Raw genomic sequence first — 9,777 nt, forward strand, 5'->3', positions numbered from 1 at the left:
CCCACAGACATTCAATGTTCCCTTTCACAGGCTCTGGGATGCTCTTGCCAGGGAAGTCCACTTCCTTTACGTGTCTCTTTTTTATGGTGTCACTCTTTCTTGACCTTGAGTTGTCATGCCAATTCCTTGCACTCTCGATGAAAGGACTCAGGGGCAGAGAACTTGAATCAATGGGGTCTTTTCATTGTTGAACATCAGTAAACAGTGCGAATCAGTTCAATGAGTTCAGACTCAGTTATTTCCATGCTTGCTGCAGTCTCTACCCAGCATCAATCCCACTGAAATGCCTCTTGTTGTCTCCAGCTAATAAAGAATGTTGCTCTTTCTTCTTGGTTTGAACACAATCCAAAACATTGGCCTGAAAGATCAGTTTAACGCTGCGGAGCCCTGAACACAAAAATCTTTAACTTTCCCTTTTATACAGCTCGCCGGCACCCCTCTCATCATTTTCTTTCCTCGTCGTGTTATTCTGCTCCCTGACCGTGTTTTTATCTGTCTGGTAATGTAAAACGCAATCATTTATTTTCCGGACTAATGAAGACATGCCCAAATCTTTTCCATTGACCACGTTACACATAAGATAATCAGAGAGTAAGAGGTTCGATTAACCTGCTAACCTGTCATAGTTTTACCTCCATCCGAAAGGCCCCGTCTCACATTTGTCACAGCATATCTCATGGCTCCAGCAAAGAACATAGCCCTCGATATTTTTCACCAAAAAAGTAGTTGGGGGTAGATCAATTTATTGAGAAATAAAACCATATACAAATATTCCTGAAAGAAAAGATTTTAAGGCAAAAAAAAAAAAAAAAGCTGTATATTGTCCCCTGTAAGACTGAACATCTCCGTATTTTCAAAAAGTTAAACCTTTTAGAATTAAACCATTAAAAACGAGAACGTAGGTTAAGTGGTAAAGGTGATGCAGCTTCACCAGATACTGCCAACAGCTAGTGAAACCCTCAGCCCAGTGAGAGGATTTATTGGCAGATTCTGGGACCAAAACGCAGGGGTTCAAATCCCAGGACTTACTAGTTGTGTGACCTCTCTGTGCCCTAGTCTCTTCATCTAAAAACTCAGGACAATTAGAGTACCTATCCCAGGTGGGTGGTTGTGAGATTTAAAACACTTAGGTTATTGTCCAGTATATGAAAAGCAATCATCACTGCCATCGCCATTGCTGTCCTGGCAAAATAACCTTTCTGCAACTCTGCCCTGATCCTTGCTCACACTCTTACTCGCTAACATTCCCCCACACCTGACAAAAACCTCTGGCACTTTTTCACGCATCAGGTGAGCTGCCATTGCCTCCGAGGAGGAAGTTACCTTGCCTTGGCCAGACAATCACCGAGCTTTCACTCGGAACACGAGAATGATCAAGAAACCTCAGGTCGCAACATGAAACAGATCTGGTTTTTCGAGATGCTCATCAACGTCTGTTTTTAATATTCACCCACATGAAGAGAGTTGATTTTACTCCTCTGTTTGAAGCACGTTCTCACTAATCTCCGCCTGAGTCCGTGCCCTTGCTTTCTCTTTGATTCTGTTCTTCACTTTCCTCACTCCCTTACCTCCCCCCCATTCTCTCCTTCCCGGCGTTTGTGCAAAGGGCGTGTTGTGGTGGTAAGTGTGTGTGTCTTTAAGTGTAATGTTCTCCCTACAGCTTAAGATCATGTCGCTGTGAGGACTTCCATGTTCCTCTTCTCCTTCCTGCTTGGCAGCCCACGCTGCACATCCTAACGTTTCGCACTCCCCTTCCTCAGGTGACAAACACCCAGCTTGCCCCCAACCGTCCTCTAACAGCAAACCGGGAAAAAGAGGGGTTCTCGAGAGGAAGTATTGGGAAATCTTGCTACTACGTGGAAAAACAAAATAAAACTAAATCCCTCACATGACACTACACACAAAGTGAACTCTAGATCAATTTAAGGCCAAAATCTAGACGCTGACACAATGGGATTAATGCATGAAAGTGTGGGTGAATGTCTCAGTGACCTGGGGGAGGAGTGGGATGGAGCACTTCTCAAACCAAATCTCACATGCATAAAAGTTCTTGAACGCTTTTTCCATTCGCACCGGTTTTCCAGTCCTCTCTTACCTCTTGGTCATCTCTTCTCAACTGCTGAGGGATTTTCTTTCGTTTAAGGACAAAAGTAGAAGCACAACAAAACTTTAAAGCCTGTCTTTCCCCTACTTTCTGTCTTCCCTACCTATAAATCTAAAGATGGCATTTTTTTCCAAGGTTCTTCCTTTTCTCAGACAGGAGTCAGTGATCTATGAGCGAAATCCAGCCTACCTCGTAGTCTTGTATGGCTTGCTAAGAAAGTTTTCCACATCTTTAAATCGTTGAACAATAGTATATGGAAACACATATACTAGTTTCAATGCCCATAAATAAAGTTTTATTGGAACTCAGCCACGCTCACTCATTTACACATGGTCTACGGCTGCTTTCCCACAACCGCAGAACCAAGTAGCTGTGATAGAGGCAGTATCGCTCACAGAGCCTAAAGTATTTACCCACCGGCCCTTTCCTTTTTTAAAAAGTTTGCCAACTCCTAAACCAGAGTGAATGTCCCTTGAGGATGGGAATTATATCCAGAACCTCTTTTATTTCCTTGATCACTTCACCCAGGGCCTTGCGGGGAATCAGTGCAAGTTATAACCCTTAGGACTCCTTTCGGTTTCAAGTAACAGAACACCCTACTGATAGGGTAGGGTATTTAATTCTCTCATCACAAGAAATCCAGAGATGGGACTGGCGTCGATTCAACAGCTCAGTGATGGCAGCTCAGGGCCCCAGTCCCCTGACCCCTTGGCGTTGCAGAAAGTAGCCATAGCTCCTCGTCAAGTTACATATTCAAAGGCAGAAAACAGGCAGCAACATGGCAAAGAACTTGGCCTACTCTACCCTCCTCTTACAGAAGAGAAAAAGATTTCTCTAGGCCCCCAGCACACTACCGTTTGTGGCATTAGCCAGAAGTGGATCACATGCTCACTTAGATGAGAGGCTGGACCCTGCCTCCCTTGAGAACTAGAGACCTCCATCCCAAACTCAAATAGCACCAGAAAATGAAGAATAAGAGGATGGCTTTGGGGGAGGCAATACATAGTGTCTTGCCCAAGGTTCGCTAATAGTGAGGCTGATGTTTAACCTTGGAAAGGCAACCCAGAAATTCGAATTATTTTTTAGGAGTGGAACCAAATAGGTTAATCTCAACCTTTCTAAAGACCGATAACTCTTTTTAAAAGAGAATAACTTTTCCAAATAGTTTCTCATGATTTTCAAACCATCCAAGCACTGAAGTTAGCTGAGTAGCTTTTATAAGTTGTTATAAGGCCTTATAAGTTTTCTTTATAAGGCCTTATAAGTTTTATAAGGCCTTTTCTAATAAAATTTAACATTTCACAGTCAGGACCCTTTTGCTGCTGGACAAAATCACGTGGCGTGAAGCCAAATGTTGAATAGGGTCCCACCGTTGTCAGGCAGTGAAAACTCACATTCATGATGGCTGGCTCATCAGGATCGCTAGAGTGGTCTTTTGCGATGGTTAAACCAGCAACCAAACAGAATGATAGCAATGGCTTCCAACCAAAGTATGCTACTGTGTGCGGAAAAGAAACATCAGAATGTGAACCCACAGCGTCCAAGGAGACACGACACCAGTGCCTGGCATGGGATCCCGGCCGTCGTGAGTCAGAGTCACGGGCTCCGGGAGCGAGCCATGGCAGGTGGCTCCTTTGGTTCTCAGCCTCGCGGGACCGTTTCGTGTTCTGTTTATGAACACCTGAGTCAGCAGATGAGCACCTGAAGGCACGGGCGAACGAGGACTAACAAGAAAAGTCATGCAACTTTTAAAGCCTGTAAAGAGAGAGTTATGACATGGTGGTTTTTATATACGTCTTTAGAGTTTGGCTGCTCGGCTTGCTCCTGTATCAGCGTTTCCCAGCTTCTTCAGTCTGTGACTTCGTGGAATCTGTCCCCTTACTCTTTCCCTGTCGTCTCTGACAGTCCCCGCTGCCTTTGAGACCCAGGTACGAACATAAATAAGTCAATCCACTTAGTCCCCACACCCCAAAGAAACTCTGATTTAAAAATTACAAACTTACACACAGCAGCGGAATATGTTGTTTCACCCTGACCAGTTCAGCGCACAGCCTGACTTTGTGTCTATTCCCTCACGTCAGAAGATGACTAGGAGCTGGTCAAAAGAACAACCAAACGGATCTAAAATTTTAATCTTTAAAGCGCGAACCATGGTTGCTCCAAGCTCCTCCTGTAGATTCACCTAAGGCTGTGGAAGTGCTCTCTGCTTCGGCCGAACACTGCACTTTTCATGATCTGTTATTATCAGCACCCCTTGTGCCGCGACGCATTCGGCACACGCCACACACACACATCATCAAGACACACACACACACGACATGTGCAGGCACGATGCACACACATGCATACTTCATCGACACGGCACACATGCACGCGACACACGCAGTACCTTCATTATTAAGAAGGACGCGTGCACACACATGCACACATGCACGCACACACACGCATGCACACACACACAGACACTCAAAAATCATAACGGAATTTACATCGTGGTGAATGGTGGAAAGAAAGAAAGTTGTGAGAACTGGTGTCAGCTTCCAGCCATTTCTCCTTTCCCACCACCCAGGACCTGGGGCTTCCTGGGAGAAGCAAGGGCGAAGCCGTGTGCTGGGCCTTAAATCTGACTTTGTGCAGAGGTCTCGGCTGTGGACCACCAGCCTGTTTTATTTTATACAGCTGAGCACTATCTGAACTATATTTTTTTGCCATTTCCATATTTAGTTACTTCTAAAAATACCTCTATGGAGCAAAACCCCTGTTTCATTTTCAGTCATTTCATGTAAAGGATTCTTGAATATATACCATTTAGCTATAGAGCTAAATAAGCTTTAGAATTCGCATGACTAATAGAAGAAGAGTAAATAAATGTGCGAGAGTGATTGTCCAAACCCAGTGAACTAAGAAAATGATGAAGGTAAAGAGGGCAAGGTGGGACACTTCTGGAATGTGACTTCTTATAAAAACTGATCTGCTGTAACAAGGAAGAATGTGTTATGTGTGTGAGCTGAAGGATGTCTCATTACACTCGTGGAAATATCTTCAATGAAATCACATTCTAAACATATTCGGAATTTTCCCATAGATACTAAAATCAGACCAAGCTTGCTGTTTTTCATGTGAATGAAACTTTAATTTGTTTTATAAATTTTACATGAGAATTAGAATAGCTCTCTCTTACTGACATAAGGCCTCCAAATCTCAATCGACAAGAACTTTCCAGTGCCTACTCTATGTCTTGTCCTGTGCAAAGGGTTTGTATATATTTCTATTTGAATCATATCCTCTTCGATTTAATGAACAGGAAGTATTCAAAAGTTATTGAAAAGTCAAAAGGAAGTCGTATCGGTTAGGTGGTATTCCTGCTCAAAATGCGTAACTTGCATCTAAGCATGAGAAAGACATCTCAAAAGAGAGGGGCATTCTATAAAAAATTAGCGTATACTCTTCAAAAAGTTTAACGTCATGAGAGATAAAGTAGACTGAGGCAATGTTCCAGGTGCAAGGAGATTAAAGAGACATGACAACTAAATACAACACGTGACCCTAGATCGTATCCTGAATTGGCGGGGGTGGGAGGGATGTTATCAAAGATGGTATTGGGATAATTGGAAAAATGTGATTTTAAACTAGGGATTAGTTCGTAGTACTACACTGATGTAAAATTTCCTGATTTTGATAATTGCACTGTATTTCTGTTAACAATGCCCTTGATCTTAGGAAATACCAGCTGAAGAACATGAGAGGAAAGGAACAGTGTCCGCGATTTATGGTTCATAAAAAAACGATAACACGAAAAAAACAACAACAGGCGTGTATGTGTATATATAAAAATATACACACAAGTCTATGTAAATTAGCATGTAAATGTGGCGAAATGTCAAAATTGGTAAATCTGGGTAAAAGGTATTTGGGAGGTGTACTATTCTTATAACTTCTGTATGTTTGCAATTATTTCAAAATAAAATTAAAGTTAAAAAAAGTTATGAAAACACATCTTACACTTCTGGAATCGGTTGCCTTGAGAGATTTCTCTCTTGGCTAACATTGAAACATTATCTTGAGCAAGGCACTAGTGACTTACTTGAGATGAGACCAAGTTTTGCAAGATTTATTTTCATTTTGAAAAAAATGCTGGAGACAGACTGCTGAGGGGGAGAGGGGGCGACAGTCCTTAAATCAATCACCTGTAACGGGAACTCAAATTCTACATTTCCTCTTCTTTATCTCCACTTCTGGGAAATCGGTCAGAAAAAAAAAAAAATACCAGAGGTCCATTTAAACATCCTCCCTATTATACTCACTTTCCATCGAAATCAGGCTCGACCTTGGCTGTAGAGTGAGCATGTCACCTCACAGCTTGCAGACTTCGGCCCCCCCTCCAGCCTCTGCTCCCCTCTGGGCCATGGCCCCCGCCACTTTCTCTGCCTGGAGCAGCACAAGCCCCAGGCCATGCTTCACCCCCTAGAGACATCGTCCCTGTCCCTCCAGAGCTGTGCTGTCCCATACACCAGCCACTGGCACAAGTGGCCCATGAGCACCTACAATGTGCTGGTCTATAACAACATGTGCTGGATTTCAAAGGCTGCATGAAAAAAATGTAAAAGACCTTGTTGATAATCTTATATACTGATGACATGCCCAAGTGATGTTTTAGGTATATTGAGTTAAATAATGCACAGTATCAAAATAATTTCAACTGTTTCTCTGTACTTTTTTTTAACTATGGCTACCGGGAAATTTTTAATTATGTATGGGGCTCACATTATATTATGATTGTACTGGATGGTGCTGTCCAGATGGAACAGAAGAGCCCTTCCTTCCTGTCCGCGCCTGGCCCCCCGACATGTTTCTATGACATGCTTCTTCACGGGGCCACGGCCTCCAAGTGGGCTGTAAGCCCCATAAAGCCAGGCGCCTTATTCTTCTTTTTCTCTTCAGTTTCTAGCATCTTGCCCAGCACACCTGACAAAAGGTATCATGGATTTAATCAAGTACATTTTTTTTCATCCAGGTAAAATTCACATAATACAATGTAACCCATTTTAAAGTGAACAATTCAGTGGCATTTAATACAGTCACATGCTGTGCAGCCACCAGCCACCTCTATCTAGTTCCCAAACATTTTCACCACATCAAAATACAACCGCATAACCACTAAGCAGTCATTCATTCTCTCCTCTCGGCAGCTCCTGGCAATCATCAATCTATTTCTACGGATTTCCCTATTCTGGATATTTCACATCAATGGAATCATATGTCATGTGATGCTTCGTGCCTGGTTTTCTTTCAGTTAGCATTATGTTTTTGAGGTTTATCCAACAGTGTAGCATGTATCAGCACTTCGTTTCTTTTTTTTAAAGTTCCTTCTGCTATTGATACTACTCCTTCCCATCTGGAATGCACCTTCCCCAGGCCTCCTCTTTGCATCAGCCTGAAAATACAACAGCCACTGATGCTTTGTGATGGCAGAGGTGATCAGAAAAGGAGGCATTGATTTTTGTGATTCATTTTCTCCTCTTTCCCTGAAAAGCTAGAAAAACTATTTTGGTGGAAGGGTATTTTCAGAACTTAGTAAATCTGAAAACGAGGGACTTTAATTACTTATTCACGCGGAGAGCACCCAGAGACTGAAGAACTAGACACGAAACAGAAGTCTCTGAGTCATTTATTAGTGCTTAAATCTGAAAACCGTGACTGTGATTATAACACATTAAAAAGCCCACATTAGGACAAGGAAAGCAGTCACACAGGCTTTCTCTCTCTTTGAACTGATTCCTTTATCTTTAGTTTATTCTTGCCTTTCTGCTCTGCCAAATACCAAAGGCTTTGCTTCAACAAGTCTTGGAACTTTTGAGAGGTACTTCCCATCACTGTTCTTATCATATACTCATCTTCAAAAACGGAATATCTTTGCTAAGTCACCTGCTGTATAACTGTGATAGGCAAAATAATGGCCCCCTCCAAAGATGTCCACATCTTAATTCCCAGAGCCTGTCAATATGTTGTGTGGCAAGTGGGGAATTAAGGTTGCGGATGGAATTAAGGTTGCTAATCAACTGCCTTTAAGAGTAAGAATGAACCTGGATTATCCAGGTGAGGCCCATGTAATCCCCAGGATCCTTACAAGGCAGAGAGGGAGGAAGGAGAGTCAGCGTCAGAGGGGTGTGATGTGGAGGGTCGTCGATCGGCGTGGCTGGCTTCGCAGGTGGAAGGGGGCCACAGGCCAGGAAATGTGGGGCACCCTCTGGAAGCTGCACAAGGCAAGGAGACCAAGTCTTCTCAACAGCTTCCCTGCTGACAATTTAATTTTGGAAAAGTGAGACCCAGACTTCTGACTTCTATAGATTTGTGTTGTTTTAAGCTTCCAAGTTTCTGTCACTTGTTACAGTGTCCATAGAGAATGACACAACAGCTGTTTACAACAGTTGGAGAGAAAAGAACCTGAATTTTTATTATCGTTCTGAAAAACACCAGTTTGAACTGAAAAATTCCTTAAATTAAAGGCATTAAGTCCCCCGCTGCCTGCCATGACTCCTGGGGGTGGTTGTCGCCTGCTGCTCCACGTGTCACCCTTTGGGTGGCTGCTGCAGTCATTACAGGTGCTGATCCTGAAGTCAGGACTGTGGCCACCACGAGGCATGTCAGAAACCAGGGTGCTTCAAGGCAATTCAGCACATTCTCATTCTCAGTAAGCTGACAATTACTTTTCTCAACATTGTTTCCAAACTGAATAATCATGTTGATAATACCAGGTAATTGAGATAGTTTGCTTCTTTCAATGAAATATTTCAAACTTAATTTACAGTATAATTTTTCAACAACCTTGAGGATATTCCTAATCCAAAATAGCCCTGTATCTGGCCCCACAAAGTAAACGACTCTATATTTTGTCAGCTGTTGATTATCAAGGCACCAATGATCCAATGGGTAGTGCTTTGAAACTAAGGATTTCTCGTTCACCTCACCTAGCTGCCTGCAGTTTTGCCTTTTTCCCTAGTCGTCTCTTGACAGAACAGGGGAGAGAAGACATAATAGATTTGATCACTGTGTCTCCCTATTAATTAAGGTTTTCCTACAGAAGAGTCTGACATTTCCAATTTATTTAGAAACGGAGGTAGCTAATCTGGCCAAAACTACGAACCAGAACTAATTATCAGTAACAAAAGGCAAGAATGCTTAAAAAATCAATAGTAGGTTTTCCCTAAACTGAAGCTTTTTTTAATTCTAAAAGTTACACATTTGTCATAAAAAGCAAATAGAATTACATAGATTATTCACATAACATAAAACTAATAAACACTAAATTAAATTATTAATTTCTTCATTTGTATTTGAAAACAGTGTCATTTCAATCGTGAACGAGATGTTCTCTTTGCTGTTTTTCCCTTTATATTTGCTTCAAAGTCTGTAGAAGGAGCTCTAAAGAGCTGCGTGTGGCCTTAGGGACTTGGCCACAGCAGCTCCGTGCACGTCAGTCTCACAGACTGTTTCTATTCCTCATTAGCACAGATGAAATACAAATCAATACCCAGAGTTTTATCCTCACCCTCAACCATGACTTCTATAGCTACTGAAAATGGTCATGTAGATGTGACTTAGAGAAATAGCACACACAGTAAAATGTTCCTGTTGCCCCATTTTCTGCACATTCTGTAACAAGAAATGATTTG

The sequence above is a fragment of the Pteropus medius genome, unplaced genomic scaffold (assembly GCF_902729225.1).
Source record: "Pteropus medius unplaced genomic scaffold, Ma_sr-lr_union100, whole genome shotgun sequence".
NCBI classification, from domain to species: Eukaryota; Metazoa; Chordata; class Mammalia; order Chiroptera; family Pteropodidae; genus Pteropus; species Pteropus medius.